The sequence below is a fragment of the Scyliorhinus torazame genome, chromosome 1, assembly GCF_047496885.1.
Source record: "Scyliorhinus torazame isolate Kashiwa2021f chromosome 1, sScyTor2.1, whole genome shotgun sequence".
NCBI classification, from domain to species: domain Eukaryota; kingdom Metazoa; phylum Chordata; class Chondrichthyes; order Carcharhiniformes; family Scyliorhinidae; genus Scyliorhinus; species Scyliorhinus torazame.
In genome coordinates, this window is record NC_092707.1 from 104,223,849 (window position 1) to 104,241,650 (window position 17,802).

Genomic DNA, 17,802 nt, shown 5'->3' on the forward strand with positions numbered 1-17,802 from the left:
TCACTGTGACGCTGACTGTGAGGACACCATTCCCAGACTGCTTCACTGTGACACTGACTGCGAGGACACCATTCCCAGACTGCTTCACTGTGACACTGACAGCGAGGACACCATTCCCAGACTGCTTCACTGTGACGCTGACTGCGAGGACACCATTCCCAGACTGCTTCACTGTGACACTGACTGTGAGGACACAATTCCCAGACTGCTTCACTGATGCTGACTGCGAGGACACCATTCCCAGACTGCTTCACTGTGACGCTGACTGCGAGGACACCATTCTCTGAATGCTTCACTGTGACGCTGACTGCGAGGATACCATTCCCAGAATGCTTCAGTGACACTGACAGTGGAGACACCATTCCCAGAATGCTTCAGTGACGCTGACTGCGAGGACACCATTCCCAGACTGCTTCACTGTGACGCTGATTGCGAGGACACCATTCCCAGACTGCTTCACTGTGACGCTGACTGCGAGGACACCATTCCCAGACTGCTTCACTGTGACGCTGACTGCGAGGATACCATTCTCTGACTGCTTCACTGTGACGCTGATTGCGAGGACACCATTCCCAGAATGCTTAACTGTGACGCTGACTGCGAGGACACCATTCCCAGACTGCTTCACTGTGACGCTGACTGCAAGGACACCATTCCCAGACTGCTTCACTGTGACACTGACTGTGAGGACACCATTCCCAGACTGCTCCACTGTGACACTGACTGCGAGGACACCATTCCCAGACTGCTTCACCGTGACGCTGACTGCGAAGACACCATTCCCAGACTCATTCACTGTGAGGCTGACTGCGAGGACACCATTCCCAGACTGCTTCACTGTGGTGCTGACTGTGAGGCCACCTTTCCCAGACTGCTTCAATGTGACGCTGACTGCGAGGACACCATTCCCAGAATGCTTCAGTGACGCTGACTGCGAGGACACCATTCCCAGACTGCTTCACTGTGACGCTGACTGCGATGACGCCATTCCCAGACTGCTTCACTGTGACGCTGACTGCGAGGACACCATTCCCAGACTGCTTCACCGTGACGCTGACTGCGAGGACACCATTCCCAGACTGTTTCACTGTGACGCTGACTGCGAGGACACCATTCCCAGACTGCTTCACTGTGACGCTGACTGCGAGGACACCATTCCCAGACAGCTTCACTGTGACGCTGACTGCGAGGACACCATTCCCAGACTGCTTCACTGTGAGGCTGACTGCGAGGACACCATTCCCAGACAGCTTCACTGTGACGCTGACTGCGAGGACACCATTCCCAGACTGCTTCACTGTGACGCTGACTGCGAGGACACCATTCCCAGACTGCTTCACTGTGACGCTGACTGTGAGGTCTCCATTCCCAGACAGCTTCTCTGCGATGCTGACTTTGAGGACACCATTCCCAGAACACATTTGGAGATCATTCAGTCCATTGGGCCCATGTTGTCCCACAGCAGTCATCCACCCTAATCCCACTATCCAGAACTTGGACTGTACTGTTGAGGGTCATAGATCCTCAAATGCTTACCCAGAGGATAGCACAGTGGCTCAGTGGTTAGCAATGCAGTATATGCCGCTGAGGACGCGGTTCAATCCCGGCCCCGGGTCACTGTCCGTGTGGAGTTTGCACGTTCTCCCCGTGTCTGCGTGGGTTTCCCCCCCCAGAATCTAAAAAGATGTGCGGGGTAGGTGGATTGGCCACGTTAAACTGCCCCTTAAATTGGAAAAAAATAATTGGGTGCTCTAAATTTCTTTCTTAAAACACCTCAAATGCTTACCCAAGTATTTTAAAAATGTGATGGTGGTTTCTGTCTCTACTACTCTTTTAGGCCGGGTTCCCAGATCCCAACCCCACTCTGGGTGAAAATGATTTCCTCTTGAGTCTGTTCTGAACCTCCCACCGGAAATCCATATCCTTTGTTCATGGACCCTTCCAGTTAGAGGAAATTGGACCCTCCGACCAATTCTATGTGTGGAATTCTGCTGTTTTTTAGCAAAGTTCAATTCGGGCGGGAAATGTGGAGTGCAGTCCACCAGTTTTCAAATAGCCACAGTTGAGATACTCTATCTATATATCACAGCACGGTGGCACAATGGTTAGCACTGCCAAGTTCCATTCCGGTCTTGGGCGACTGTCCGTGTGGAGTTTGCACATTCTCCCCTTCTCTACCTGGATTTCCTCCTGGTGCTCCGGTTTCCTCACCCAGTCTAAGGCTGCCAATTGGCCTCCTTCTGCAAGATAGGGCTTCTATGAAACAAACATCGTGGGCGGGATTCTCTGCTACCCGACGGGGCTGGGGGTTCCGGCGTAATGGAGTGGCGGGAACCACTCCGGCGTGGGGCCGGCCCAAAGGGGCGAATTTCTCCGCACCTTTAGGGGCCAAGCCCTCACCTTGAGGGGCTAGGCCTGCGCCGGAGTGGTTTCCGCTCCGCTGGCGGGACAGGCCTTTGGCACCACGCCAGCCGGCGACGAAATGTCTTCGCCGGGCGACGCATGCGCGGGAGCGTTAGCGGCCGCTCACGGCATCCCCGCGCATGCGCAGGGGAGGGGGTCTCTTCCGCCTCCGCCATAGTGAAGACCATGGCGAAGGCGGAAGAAAAAGAGTGCCCCAAGGCACAGGCCCGCCCGCAGATCGGTGGGCCCCGATCGCGGGCCAGCCCACCGTGGGGGCACACCCCGGGGCCAAATAGCCACCCGCCACAAGGACCCCGGAGCCTGCCCGCGCCGCCTCGTCCCGCCGGTAAGGTAGGTGGTTTAATCCACGCCGGCTGGCAAGGGTTGACAGTGGCGGGACTTCGGCCCATCGCAGGCCGGAGAATCGCCGGGGGTGGGCTAACCAACCGGCGCGATTCCCGCCGACCGATTCCCGCCCCCGCCGAATCTCTGGTGGCGGAGAATTCGGGACACGGCGGGGGCGGGATTCACGCCAGCCCCCGGCGATTCTCCGACTCGGTGGGGGATCGGAGAATCGCACCCCTGGTCTTTGTTAAGGGCAGGTCATGTCTGACCTACTTGATTGAATTTTTCAAAGAGGTGACCAGATTTTTAGATGAGTGGAATGCATTTGACGTAGTCTAACTGGTCTTCAGCAAGGCTTTTGGTGACTTCTGGGTGCGGCGATGACCAGCTGAGTCGCACGTTTCGGCAGCTCCCATTGGAACGGACTTTTGGGCTCTTAATAGGAGCCCCAACGGCAATTTAAACGGCCAAAAACACTGTGCGGTAAACCAGAAGGGAATTCCCCCGGACACGCATGGATAAGGGAGAGGATAGCGGCCGGATTGCGGAGGATCCTCTGGAGCAGCGGCAAGGAAGGGAAGCTCAAAGCAAGATGGCGTCGGAAGGTGGCCGTTTGTTATGGGGCCCGGACCAACAAGAGTTCCTGCGGCGCTGTGTGGAAGAGCTGAAGAAGGAGTTGAAGAAGGAGCTGTTGGCCCCGATATTACAGGTGATTGAAGGGCTAAAGGAGGAGCAGAAGACCCAAGAGCTGGAGCTTCGGGTCATGAAGGCAAAGGCTGCTGAAAATGAAGACGAAATACAGGGCCTGGTGGTGAAGACAGAGACGCACGAGGCACAGCACAAAAGGTGTGTGGAAAGGCTGGAAGTACTGGAGAATAATTCGAGGAGGAATTTAAGAGTTCTGGGTCTTCTCGAAGGTGCAGAAGGGGCGGACGTGGGAACATATGTGAGCACGATGCTTCACTCGCTAATGGGATCGGAGGCCCCGACGGGCCCTTTGGAGGTGGAGGGAGCCTATCGAGTTCTGGCGCGAAGACCAAAGGCTGGAGAAATACCTCGAGCTGTAGTGGTGAGGTTTCTCCGCTACAACGACAGAGAGATCGTCCGCAGATGGGCGAAGAAAACTCGGAGCTGTAGGTGGGAGAACGCAGTGATCCGCGTATACCAGGATTGGAGTGCGGAGGTGGCGAGAAGGAGGGCAAGTTTTAATCGGGGTAAGGCGGTGCTTCACAAAAAGAAGATCCAGTTGGAATGTTGCAACTGGCGAGATTGTGGGTCACACACCAAGGGAAGCACCACTACTTTGAGACGGCAGAAGAGGTGTGGACATTCATTGTGGACGAGAAGCTGGGATAGTCTGGCGAGAGAAAGAGCTTTTGGGACAAAGTGGTGGGGTGATTATGTGGGGCGAGAAAAGGGGGGGATGATTTTTCAATTTGTTAATTTTGTGATCCTGTAACTTTTCTCTCTTCCCCATGTTGGGGGGGGGGGGGGAGTATGAGGAACTGTGGGCGCCGGCCATTAGGGGCGGGGCCGAGTGGGAAACGCGGGCTTTGTTCCCGCGCTACGGTAATTATGGCGGGAACAGGGACGCAGGAAGGAGGGGGCCTTGCACAGTGGGGGCCGAGGACAAGGGGGGAAGCCGAGGTCAGCCAGAGTTCGCTGACTTCTGGGAGCAACATGGGGGGTGCAACTACGCTAGAGGGGGATCTAGCGGAGGGGGGGGAGGGGGGGTTAACTGGGCTGCTGCTGCTAAGGAGAAGGGGAGCTGTTATGGGATGGGGTGGTCGAGGCGGGAGGGCACCGTCGGGGGGATACACGGGTACGTGGGAACCGGGTGAGGAGCAGGGTTAAAAAAGGGGATGGCTGGTCGACAAGGGGGGGGGGGGGGGGTGGTAAAGAGCCCCCCAACCCGGCTGATCACGTGGAACGTGAGAGGGCTGAACGGGCCGATTAAAAGGGCACGGGTACTCGCACACCTAAAGAAATTAAAGGCAGATGTGGTTATGTTGCAGGAGACGCATCTGAAACTGATAGACCAGGTCAGACTATGTAAAGGATGGGTGGGGCAGGTGTTTCATTCGGGTTTAGATACGAAGAACAGGGGGGTGGCTATCTTAGTGGGGAAACGGGTACTGTTTGAGGCAAAGGCCACAGTGGCGGATAGTGGGGGTAGATATGTGATGGTGAGTGGCAGATTGCAAGGGTGGTTCTAGTGAACGTATACGCCCCGAACTGGGATGATGCAAATTTTATGAGGCGTATGTTGGGACGTATCCCGGACCTGGAGGTGGGAAAGTTGGTAATGGGGGGAGACTTCAATACGGTGCTTGATCCAGGGCTGGACCGGTCGAGGTCCAGGACCGGGAGGTGGCCGGCAGCGGCCAGGGTGCTCAAGGACTTCATGGAGCAGATGGGAGGGGTAGACCCCTGGAGATTTAGTAGGCCTAGGAGTAAGGAGTTCTCATTTTTCTCCCATGTTCACAAAGTATACTCATGGATAGACTTTTTTGTCTTGGGAAGGGCACTGATTCCGACGGTGACAGGGACGGAATATACGGCCATAGCCATTTCGGACCACGCTCCACATTGGGTAGACCTGGAGGTAGGAGAGGAAAAAGAACAGCACCCACTCTGGAGAATGGATATGGGCTGATTGACGGATGAGGGGTTATGTTTAAGGGTGAGGGGGTGCATCGAAAGGTACTTGGAGCTTAATGACAATGGAGAGGTTCAGGTGGGAGTGGTCTGGGAGGCGTTGAAGGCGGTGGTCAGAGGGGAACTGATATCCATAAGGGCACATAAAGGGAAGCAAGAGGGTAAAGAAAGGGAGCGATTGCTGAAAGAACTTTTGAGGGTGGACAGGCAATATGCGGAGGCACCGGATGAGGGACTGTACAGGGAAAGACAAAGGCTACATGTGGAATTTGACCTGCTGACCACGGGTAAGGCAGAGGCACAGTGGAGGAGGGCACAGGGTGTACAGTATGAGTATGGAGAGAAGGCGAGTCGGCTACTGGCCCACCAATTGAGGAAGAGGGGAGCAGCGAGGGAGATAGGTGGGGTTGAGAGATGAGGAGGGAGAGATGGAACGGGGTGCGGAGAGAGTGAACGGGGTGTTCAAGGCATTTTATGAGAGGTTATATAAGGCTCAGCCCCCGGAAGGGAAGGAGGGAATGATGTGTTTCTTGGATCAGCTGGAATTCCCTAAGGTGGAGGAGCAGGAGAGGGCGGGACTGGGAGCACAGATTGAGATGGAGGAGGTGGTAAAAGGGATTGGGAGCATGCAGGCGGGGAAGGCCCCGGGACCGGACGGATTCCCGATGGAATTTTATCGGAAATATATGGACCTACTGGCCCCGCTTTTGACGAGAACCTTTAATGAGGCCAGGGAAAGGGGGCAGCTGCCCCCGACTATGTCGGAGGCAACGATATCGCTCCTTTTGAAGAAGGAAAAAGACCCGCTGCAGTGTGGGTCCTACAGGCCCATTCCCCTTTTAAATGTAGCCGCTAAGCTCCTGGCCAAGGTGATGGCGACGAGGATAGAGGATTGTGTCCCGGGGGTGGTCCACGAGGATCAAACTGGGTTCGTTAAGGGGAGACAGCTGAACACGAACATACGGAGGTTGCTAGGGGTAATGATGATGCCCCCACCAGAGGGGGAGGCGGAGATAGTGGTGGCAATGGACGCCGAGAAAGCATTCGACAGAGTGGAGTGGGATTATCTGTGGGAGGTGCTGAGGAGATTTGGTTTTGGAGAAGGGTTTATTGGATGGGTACAGCTGCTGTATAGGGCCCCGGTGGCGAGCGTGGTCATGAACAGACAGAGGTCTGACTACTTCCGTCTACATAGAGGGACGAGGCAGGGGTGTCCCCTGTCTCCGTTACTGTTTGCATTGGCGATTGAGCCCCTGGCCATAGCACTGAGGGGCTCCAGGAAGTGGAGGGGAGTACTCAGGGGAGGAGAAGTACACCGGGTATCTTTGTATGCAGATGATTTATTGCTGTATGTTGCGGACCCAGTGGAGGGGATGCCTGAGATAATGCAGACACTCAGGGAGTTTGGGGAATTTTCGGGGTACAAATTGAATATGGGGAAGAGTGAGTTGTTTGTGGTGCATCCAGGGGAGCAGAGCAGGGGAATAGATGACTTACCGCTGAGGAAGGTAACAAGAGATTTCCGGTACTTAGGGATTCAGATAGCCAGGAATTGGGGAACCTTACATAGGCTTAAGTTAACAAGATTGGTGGAACAGATGGAGGAGGATTTTAAGAGATGGGACATGGTGCCCCTGTCACTGGTGGGTAGGGTGCAGGCGGTCAAAATGGTAGTCCTCCCGAGATTCCTCTTTGTGTTTCAGTGCCTTCCGGTGATGGTCACGAAGGCTTTTTTCAAGAAAATTGAGAAAAGTGTTGTGGTAGTATGTATTGGGGGTCATGTGGGACTGGAAGCCCTAATGTCATTGGCTGACAGATCCCGGGTCCTGGTTGGCCGTTGACCTCATACTCCGCCCTGAAGGCGAAGTATAAGAAGCCGGTGCCTTCCCCCGCAGGCCAGTTTACTATCGGGCTGCTGGGGAACAGACACGCTTAATAAAGCCTCATCGACTTCACTCTATTTGTCTCACGGAGTCTTTGTGCGCCACAATTTATTAAGCGTGCCTAAAAAGGACTATGGAGCTCAGGATCATTCCAGAATGCCTGAGGATCAGCCCCCACGCAGTGAATGCGGCAGCAGCCTTCAAACACTGGCAGACTTGCTTTGAGGCCTACATCACATCGACCACAGGCCGAGTCTCAGACGAACAAAAACTGCAGGTCCTGCACTCGAGGGTGAGCACGGAGATTTTCACCCTCATTGAAGACACCCGCGATTTCCAGATGGCCTTCACAGCACTGAGAAGTCTCTACGTTCGCCCAGTTAACCAAATCTACGCTCGCTACCAGCTCGCGACAAGACGGCAAGCTCCCGGAGAATCGATGGACGAGTTCTACGCCGCGCTGCTGATTTTGGGACGAGCCTGCAGCTGCCCGTCGGTGAACGCAAACGAACACACGGACATGTTAGTACGCGATGCTTTTGTTGCAGGTATGCAATCCTCCCAAATCCGCCAAAGACTTCTAGAAAAAGAGTCACTAGGACTCTCAGAGGCACGGGCCCTGGCAGCCTCGCTGGACGTAGCCGCGCGTAATACCCGCGCCTACGGCCCCGACCGCGCGGCAGGCCATTGGGCCCCGTACGTACCCGCCGCGGCAAACCCCCTACCCCCCCCCCCCGGACACCCCACAGGCTTGCGCAGTCCAAACGGCGAGTCGCACCGGGGGCGCCCGCTGTTATTTCTGTGGCCAGGCGAAGCACCCCCGACAACGCTGTCCGGCCCGCGCAGCCATCTGCAAAAGCTGCGGGAAAAAGGGCCACTATGCGGTGGTGTGCCGATCCCGCGTGGTCGCCGCCGTCCCGGGAGAACAGGGAGCCCTACAGGCAGTCTATGCCTCCCAACCCCCCCAGCACGCCATGTGCGACCCGCAGGCGCCGCCATTTTGGGTCCCGACCACCGCAGCCCCGGGAGAACTGGGAGCCCTGCACGCCGCCTACGGTCCCCAACCCCCCTCCCCGCAGTCCATGTACGACCCGCCGCCGCGCTCCCGATTTGGGTGCCGGCCAACACTCTCCACGGAGAGGAGGGTTTTTTTCGCATCCCGAACGCCACCCTCACCCCCGTCCCGCGCCCCACGCCTGACCCGCCGGCGCCACCTACCTTGACCCCGACCACCGCTGTCCCCGGCGAGGGAGCTCCGCACGGTGCCAGCGCTCGCGGCCCCACGCCTGACCCGCCAGCGCCGCCGACCTGGGCCCTCACCCCGTCCCGCGCCCCACGCCTGACCCGCCAGCGCCGCCGACCTGGGCCCTCACCCCCGTCCCGCGCCCCATGCCTGACCCGCCGGCAATACAACTTACCTGGACCCCGATCTCCGTCCCCGGCGAGGGACCTCCTCACGGTCCCAGCGCTCGCAGTACTGACCCGCCGGCCTTGGCCCCGACCACCGCTGTCCCCGGCGAGGGAGATCCGCGCGGTCCTAGCGCCCGCGGCCCGGGTGCTCGCAATGCAGGAACTCCGCGCGGTCCTAGCGCCCCCAGACCCCCCAGCACTCAATGTGCGACCCGCAGACGCCGCCATTTTGGGTCCCGACCACCACGAGGGGAGGAGGGGCCCCGCCACCTTGGACCGCCCCCGACCTGTACGACGCATGGGGGCGGCCATTTTGTCCACCCCCGACGCCATCTTGTGACCCCTCAGCTACGGGCGAGGTATGGGGGTGGCCATTTTGTCCATCCCCGACGCCATCTTGGACGGCAACAACGGACCCTACCCGATTACTACAACCACGGCTCGCTTCGGTTACACTCGATCAGGCTCGGCCCCGGACTCTCCAGACGACGACGACAACGGTCCTAATTAACGGCCACGAGACGCCATGCCTAGTCGACTCCGAGAGCACGGAAAGTTTTATACATCCTGACACGGTAAGACGCTGTTCCTTAACTACCTTCCCCAGCGCACAAAAGATTTGCCTAGCTGCAGGATCCCACTCCGTACAGATCCAGGGATTCCGCATAGTTACCCTAACGGTACAGGGGAGGGAATTCAAAAACTACAAACTTAACGTCCTTCCCCAACTCTGTGCCCCCACCTTGCTGGGCTTAGATTTTCAATGTAACCTACAGAGCCTTACGTTTAAATTCGGCGACCCCATACCCCCACTCACTATCTGCGGCCTCGCCACCCTCAAGGTGCAACCCCCGTCCTTGTTTGCGAACCTCACCCCGGATTGCAAACCCGTCGCCACTAGGAGCAGACGGTACAGCGCCCAGGACCGGACCTTCATTCGCTCCGAAGTCCAGCGGCTACTAAAGGAGGGCATAATCCAGGCCAGCAATAGTCCCTGGAGAGCGCAGGTGGTAGTAGTGAAGACAGGGGAGAAACAAAGGATGGTCATTGACTATAGCCAGACCATCAACAGGTACACACAACTAGACGCGTACCCTCTCCCCCGCATATCCGACATGGTCAATCGGATTGCCCAGTATAAAGTCTTCTCCACCGTGGACCTCAAGTCCCCATCCGCCCAAGTGACCGCAAGTACACAGCCTTCGAGGCAGACGGGCGATTATACCACTTCCTAAGGGTCCCTTTTGGCGTCACAAACGGCGTCTCGGTCTTCCAACGGGAAATGGACCGAATGGTTGATCAACATGGGTTACGGGCCACGTTCCCGTACCTCGACAATGTAACCATCTGCGGCCACGATCAGCAGGGCCACGACGCCAACCTCCAAAAATTCCTCCAGACTGCCAAAGCCTTGAACCTCACGTACAACGAGGACAAGTGCGTTTTTAGCACCGATCGGCTAGCCATTCTGGGCTACATAGTGCGCAATGGGATAATAGGCCCCGACCCCGAACGTATGCGCGCACTCATGGAATTTCCCCTCCCGCACTGCCCAAAAGCCCTGAAACGCTGCCTGGGGTTCTTTTCATACTACGCCCAGTGGGTCCCCCAGTACGCAGACAAGGCCCGCCCCCTAATACAGACCACGACTTTCCCGCTGTCGACAGAGGCTTGCCAGGCTTTCAGCCGCATCAAAGCGGACATCGCAAAGGCCACGATGCGCGCCATCGACGAGTCCCTCCCCTTCCAGGTCGAGAGCGACGCCTCTGACGTAGCTCTAGCGGCTACCCTTAACCAAGCGGGTAGACCCGTGGCCTTCTTCTCCCGAACCCTCCACGCCTCAGAAATCCGCCACTCCTCAGTGGAAAAGGAAGCCCAAGCCATAGTGGAAGCTGTGCGACATTGGAGGCATTACCTGGCCGGCGGGAGATTCACTCTCCTCACTGACCAACGGTCGGTAGCCTTCATGTTCGATAATGCACAGCGGGGCAAGATCAAGAACGACAAGATCTTGCGGTGGAGGATCGAACTCTCCACCTTCAACTATGAGATCTTGTACCGGCCCGGAAAGCTGAACGAGCCGTCTGATGCCCTATCCCGCGGGACATGTGCCAACGCACAAATTGACCGCCTCCAAGCCCTCCACGAGGACCTCTGCCACCCGGGGGTCACTCGGTTTTACCACTTCATCAAGTCCCGCAATCTCCCATACTCCTTAGAGGAGGTCCGTACAGTCACAAGAGACTGCCACATCTGCGCAGAATGCAAACCGCATTTTTTCAGGCCAGATGGAGCGCACCTGATTAAGGCTTCCCGTCCCTTTGAACGCCTCAGTCTCGATTTCAAAGGGCCCCTCCCCTCCACCGACCGCAACGCGTATTTCCTTAATGTAGTGGACGAATACTCCCGCTTCCCTTTTGCCATTCCCTGCTCCGACATGACCGCGGCCACAGTCATTAAAGCCCTGAACAGCATATTCACACTGTTCGGTTACCCCGCATACGTCCACAGCGACAGGGGGTCCTCTTTCATGAGTGGCGAGCTGCGCCAGTTCCTGCTCAGCGAGGGTATAGCTTCAAGCAGGACGACCAGCTACAACCCCCGGGGGAACGGGCAAGTAGAAAGGGAGAACGGCACGGTCTGGAAGGCCGTCCTACTGGCCCTACGGTCCAGGGATCTCCCAGTTTCACGGTGGCAGGAGGTCCTCCCGGACGCTCTCCATTCCATCCGGTCGTTATTCTGTACGAGCACTAATCAAACGCCTCACGAGCGTCTCCTTGTCTTCCCTAGGAGGTCCTCCTCTGGAACGTCGCTGCCGACCTGGCTGGCGGCCCCAGGACCCATCCTGCTCCGAAAGCACGTGCGGGCACATAAGGCGGACCCGTTGGTCGAAAGGGTTCACCTCCTCCACGCAAACCCCCAGTACGCCTACGTGGAGTACCCCGACGGCCGACAGGACACGGTCTCCCTGCGGGATCTGGCGCCCGCCGGCACCACGCACCCCCCCCCCCGACACCATCAACCCAACCGCCCCCCCTTCCTGCCACCGCCGCACCCCGCGACCGCCCCCTTCCCAGGAGGATCAGTCCCCCTCCCCTTTGCACCGACAGCTGAAACCGTGCGGCTCCCGGAGGCGACAACGCTGGTACAAGCACCACCACCACCGCCGGGGCCGAGGCGATCGACACGGACGACCAGACCGCCCGACCGACTCGTGGCGTCGATGTAAAACAAAGATGGACTGTCCAATGAACATTTTGTTTTTCCTATATCCTCTGTAAATAGTTGTAACAGGACGATACTGTCCAATACGGTACTACCATGTAACTGTTCTATCCTCCCAGGACCAGTACTGTAAACCCTTACCACCATACGAAGCATCACCCCGCCGGGTTCATTTTTGACAAGGGGTGAATGTGGTAGTATGTATTGGGGGTCATGTGGGACTGGAAGCCCTAATGTCATTGGCTGACAGATCCCGGGTCCTGGTTGGCCGTTGACCTCATACTCCGCCCTGAAGGCGAAGTATAAGAAGCCGGTGCCTTCCCCCGCAGGCCAGTTTACTATCGGGCTGCTGGGGAACAGACACGCTTAATAAAGCCTCATCGACTTCACTCTGTTTGTCTCACGGAGTCTTTGTGCGCCACAAGTGTCATGAGTTTTGTGTGGGCCGGGAAGACCCCGAGAGTGAGGAGGGGGTTCTTGCAGCGTAGCAGGGATAGGGGGGGGCTGGCACTACCGAGCCTAAGTGAATACCACTGGGCTGCCAATATCTCAATGGTGTGTAAGTGGATGGGAGAAGGGGAGGGAGCGACGTGGAAGAGATTGGAGATGGCGTCCTGCAAAGGAACCAGCCTACAAGCAATGGTGACGGCGCCGTTGCCGTTCTCCCCGAAGAAATACACCACAGGTCCAGTGGTGGTGGCAACACTAAAAATTTGGGGGCAGTGGAGACGACATAGGGGAAGGACGGGAGCCTCGGTGCGGTCCCCGATAAGAAATAACCATAGGTTTGTCCCGGGGAGAATGGATGGGGGATTTGGAGCATGGCAGACAGCGGGGGTTGTGCAACTGAGAGATCTGTTCGTAGACGGGACGTTTGCGAGTCTGGGAGTGCTGACGGAAAAATATGGGTTGCCCCAAGGGAATGCATTTCGGTACATGCAACTGAGGGCTTTTGCGAGGCAGCAGGTGAGGGAATTCCCGCAGCAGGAGGTTCAGGATAGAGTGATCTCGGGGAAATGGGTGGGCTATGGTAGGGTGTCGGATATATACAGGGAAATGAGGGACGAGGGGGAGATCATGGTAGATGAGCTGAAGGGGAAATGGGAAGAAGAGCTGGGGGAAGAGATTGAGGAGGGGCTGTGGGCTGATGCCCTACGTAGGGTAAACTCGTCGTCCTCATGCGCCAGGCTCAGCCTGATACAATTCAAGGTTTTACACAGGGCGCACATGACCGGAGCAAGGCTCAGTAAATTTTTCGGGGTAGAGGATAGGTGTGGGAGATGCTCGAGAAGCCCAGCAAACCACACCCACATGTTTTGGTCGTGTCCGGCACTGCAGGGGTTCTGGGTGGGGGTGGCAAAGGTGCTTCCGAAGGTGGTGGGGGTCCGGGTCGAGCCAGGCTGGGGGTTGGCTATATTCGGGGTTGCAGAAGAGCCGGGAGTGCAGGAGGCGAAAGAGGCTGATGTCTTGGCCTTTGCGTCCCTAGTAGCCCGGCGAAGGATATTGCTTATGTGGAAGGAAGCCAAACCCCCGGGCGTGGAGACCTGGATAAATGACATGGCAGGGTTTATAAAACTAGAACGGATAAAGTTCGCACTAAGAGGTTCGGCTCAAGGGTTCACCAGGCGGTGGCAACCGTTCATTGACTACCTCGCAGAACGATAAAGGAAATGGGAAGGTAGCAGCAGCAACCCAGGGGGGGAGGGGGGGAGGGCCCGGGCGGGTCCTCGGGGATGTTTGTGTATAGATATTTGTACCAGGTTATGTATAATGGATTGTTTGATTTTATTTTTGGAGAGTTATTATTTTTGTTATGGCAGTTGCCATTTAGTTTATATATTATTTATTTATTTGTTAAAACGGCCACTGTTATTTATACTGTTTCATTGTCAAAAAAGGAAAACCTTTGTATTGTTTTGTTTGGCTGAAAAATTTGAATAAAATATCCTTTTTTAAAAAGCAAGGCTTTTGGTAAGCCCCACATGGGAAACGGATAATGAAGGTAAGAGCCTCTGGGATCCAAGGAAATTTGGCAATTGTCTGAGTGGCAGGAAGCAGAGGGTGATGATCGAGCGTGTCTTTCTGACAGGAAGCCTGTGTTGAATGGGATTCTGCAGGGATCAGTGTTGGGGGCCTTGCTGATTGTGGGTTATATAAATGATTTAGATATGAATGTAGGAGAGTTGATCTGTAAGTTTGCAAATGATGCGAAAATTGATGCCGTGCTTAATAGTGAGGAGGATAACGGGCGGCACATGACACAGTGGTTAGCACTGCTGCCTAGGGCACTGAGGACCCGAGTTCAATCCCGACTCTGGGTCACTGGCCGTGTGGAGTTTGCACATTCTCCCCATGTCTGCATGGGCTTCACCCCCACAAGCCAAAGATGGGCAGGTTAAGTGGATTGGCCACGCTAAATTGCCCCTTAATTGGAAAAAAATAATTGGTTACTCTAATTATTCAAAATAATACAGAGGAGGATAGCCTTCAGTTACAGGAGGATATAGACGGGCTGGTCAGATGGGCTGATCAGTGGCAAATGGAATTCAATCCGGAAAGTGTGAGGTGATGCACTTGGGTAGGACAAACAAGGCAAGGGAATACATGATAAACAGCAGGACCCTGGGAAGCACTGAGGATCAGAGGGACCTTGCTGTGCATGCACACCGGTCCCTTACGGTAGCAGAGCAGGTGGATACAGCGATTAAGAAGGCATATGGTGTACTTGCCTTTATTAGCCAAGGCACAGAGTTTAAGAGCAGGGAGGCGATGTGAGAACTGTATAAAACATTGGTTAGTTCACAGCTAGAGTATTGTGCACAGTTCTGGGGCGCGATTTAACCGAAGAAATTCTGTGTTGTTTTGGGCGAGCCTTGCGGGGTATTTCTCACTGGCTTTTTGGGTGAGATCCACACCGCTATTTCCCCACACTTAGGGTGCGATTTAACGGGACAGGTTCTAAGTGCCATATCAGGCGAGGTTTCCTGGGAGCTCTTCGACGGCCGTGTTGGCGAGACCGTGACCAGTATCCAACGGCAGTTAGTGCCAGAAACGATCCCCCAGGACCTCCACGGCAGAACTGGTTGTCCGACAGTCGCCTTGCTTGGTTCCGTGCCTGGCAACTCCCTGCTAACAAGGGGGAGCTGCACATAAACGCTCCCTCTGAGCACAGTCCAGTCAGCGTACAGCCATGCCACCACGTAGAACAGCACCGCACTTCGGAGAGGCCGACCTGGCCAGGCGAGACGGGACATCCTGTTCCCGCGAAGGAGTTGGAGGACCAGCCACAGGGCCACCAATGCCGCCTGGGAGGCACTGGCAATGGTCGTCAGTTTGGGTAACTTAACCTGGAGGACTGCCGTACAATGTCGGAAGAAGAGCAACCACCTCTAACGGGCCGCACTGGTAAGTTGACACCAGCCCCCTGGCACCAGTATCGCCTGCCAGCACCCTGAACCTCCCCCTCCAACCTCAACAAGACAGTGATAGGCACCTCGCCACCACCCCCAGCATTATACTGCATCGCTATCCCAGCACACCTTGGCACTTATCGGCACTACCCCTCCATGCCCAGGGCGGTGTCCACACAAGCCACCTGCCAAAGACCCCCTTGATGCATCAAAGTGTGGCTCACACTGCCCTCTCTTTGTCTCCACAGGAGAAGCTGGCACATAATCGGCGGGAGAGGGCACAGACGGGCGGCGGGGTGCCGGACATCTGCATCTTCAACCGCCCCATGAGGAACTGACCCTGGAGATCACGGGGATGACCAAGGAGAGAGCAGTCACCAACAGTGAGGTTGGCCTGCACCATACAGGTGAGGATTCACTGTCCCCCGCCCCCACCCAGGTGACCTGTCTGAAGTGAATTGTTCATGTCAGACAAGATGACCCTTCCCCCTCACTGACCACATGTCCATTTTCTCGCATGATCTCCATGTGATGGGGCTGGGCCATTCGGAGTCGCCCCCCGCCCCCCCCCCCCACCCTTGGCCACCCAAGGGACAACCTCGCTGGAGAGCTCCAAGAAGGCCACCATTGAGTCGTCACAGCTATCACCGCCACCTTCCACCAGGGACACTCCCCTCGGTGGGAGACATTAGTGGTCCGGTTTCTGGGGCACTATTTGGTGAGAACTACACAGTTGCTGATGCACGTCAGCTGGAGGCAGGACTATCCAAGGAAGTCCACAGTTGGCGGTCTGCTGGATCCCAGGACCCAGCTGAGTCCCAGTCAGATGCCGAGCCTCTGGACAACGGGATCCCAGAGCTGATGCAGTCACTAGGGCGCGGCCGTGACATTCAGGAGGGGATGTCAGCATACTCTCGGGAGTGCATTGCCGATTGGAGCAGTCCCAAAGGCTGCAGGCGCAAGAGATGGCGCCGGCAATGCGTGGCACGGAGGCCAACACTGCTAACGTGGCAGCCACAGTGGAAAGCCTGCAGTACGCCACCAGCAGCATGAATGGTGGTGTCTAAGGAGCCGCTCAGTCAGCGATGACCATGGCTGATGGTCCCGCCAGCATTTCCCAGTCCCTGGGAGGACGTGCCCCAGACGCAGGTGGACATTGCTGGGGCACAGCCGAGCATGGCCCAGCCACTGAGGAGCTTCGCCGAGGGCTTTAGAACCATGGCACAGATAACGGGGAGGCACCAGAGCCGGCAAGGGCCAGTTGATGCCGAGGCCTCAGTGGGCAGAACAGGGTGGCATGGCGAACCCGGTGCCACCGGTAAGGCAGCCTGGGCCGTCTCTACCTCCAACGTGCATCCTGGGGACACACCTGGACGTAGCGGCAGAGCACGGAAAGCTAAAGATGTTGCTGATCACTGACTGGGCGAGGTGGGGGACACCATTGGTAGGTAAGGACAATGAAGGTTTTGAATTTTCACAATTAAACCATGTTACGACAGACGCAACGCTTCCGTCCTGCTTCTCTAGGGGCTGGTTTAGCTCAGTGGGCTAAACAGCTGGCTTGTAATGTAGAACAAGGCCAGCAGCAGCGTTCAATTCCCGTACCGGCCTCCCCGAACAGGCGCCGGAATGTGGCGACTAGGGGCTTTTCACAGTAACTTCATTTGAAGCCTACTTGTGACAGTAAGTGATTATTATTATTATTCCCAATCTCCGCCGCCACCCCCACCCCCCCCCAACGTTGCTCTCCATTCCCACCCCCCCTTCACACTCCCTGCACAGTGGTCCAGCCCCCCGTGCCGACCCCGTTCAGAGGATGGGTGTGAGCGCGCTGTCAGCGGAAAGACAGGAGTCGGACTTCTGCAGAAACTGAGGAGCACCTGAGCTTTCCTCACAGCGAGTCATCATCACCGTCCTGCCTTGTATAGCGATCCGCTGACAGTGCCAACAGGCCCATCACCCTGGAGTGATGTTACACAGACCATGGGAGGGTGGAACGGGAATGTGTACCCCTGGGGTGAGGTGGTGGTAAGAGCTGAGGGTGGGGTTGCGAGCTGGGGTTCTGAGTGTGGGTTGGGGGTGTGGGCTGAGAGGGGGGGGGGGGCTGGAGGCAAAGGTTAAAGTGAGGGCTCAGAGTGGGGGTGCTGTGGGGGTGAGGATCGAGGTGCAAGGGTGAAGGCAAGGGCACTGTAGAGGAGTCTGCACGTCCATGGTGCCAGAGGCCTGGTCACTAAAGTCTTGTGTTATCTGTTGGTGCTGCTTATGCGACTTACAGAAGCTGATGGCAGTTCCCAACATACCCACACACTGTCAGCACCCACACACTGTCAGCACCCACACACTGTCAGCACCCACACACTGACAGCACCCACACACTGACAGCACCCACACACTGACAGGTACCCACACACTGACAGCACCCACACACTGACAGCCCCCACACACTGACAGGTACCCACACACTGTCA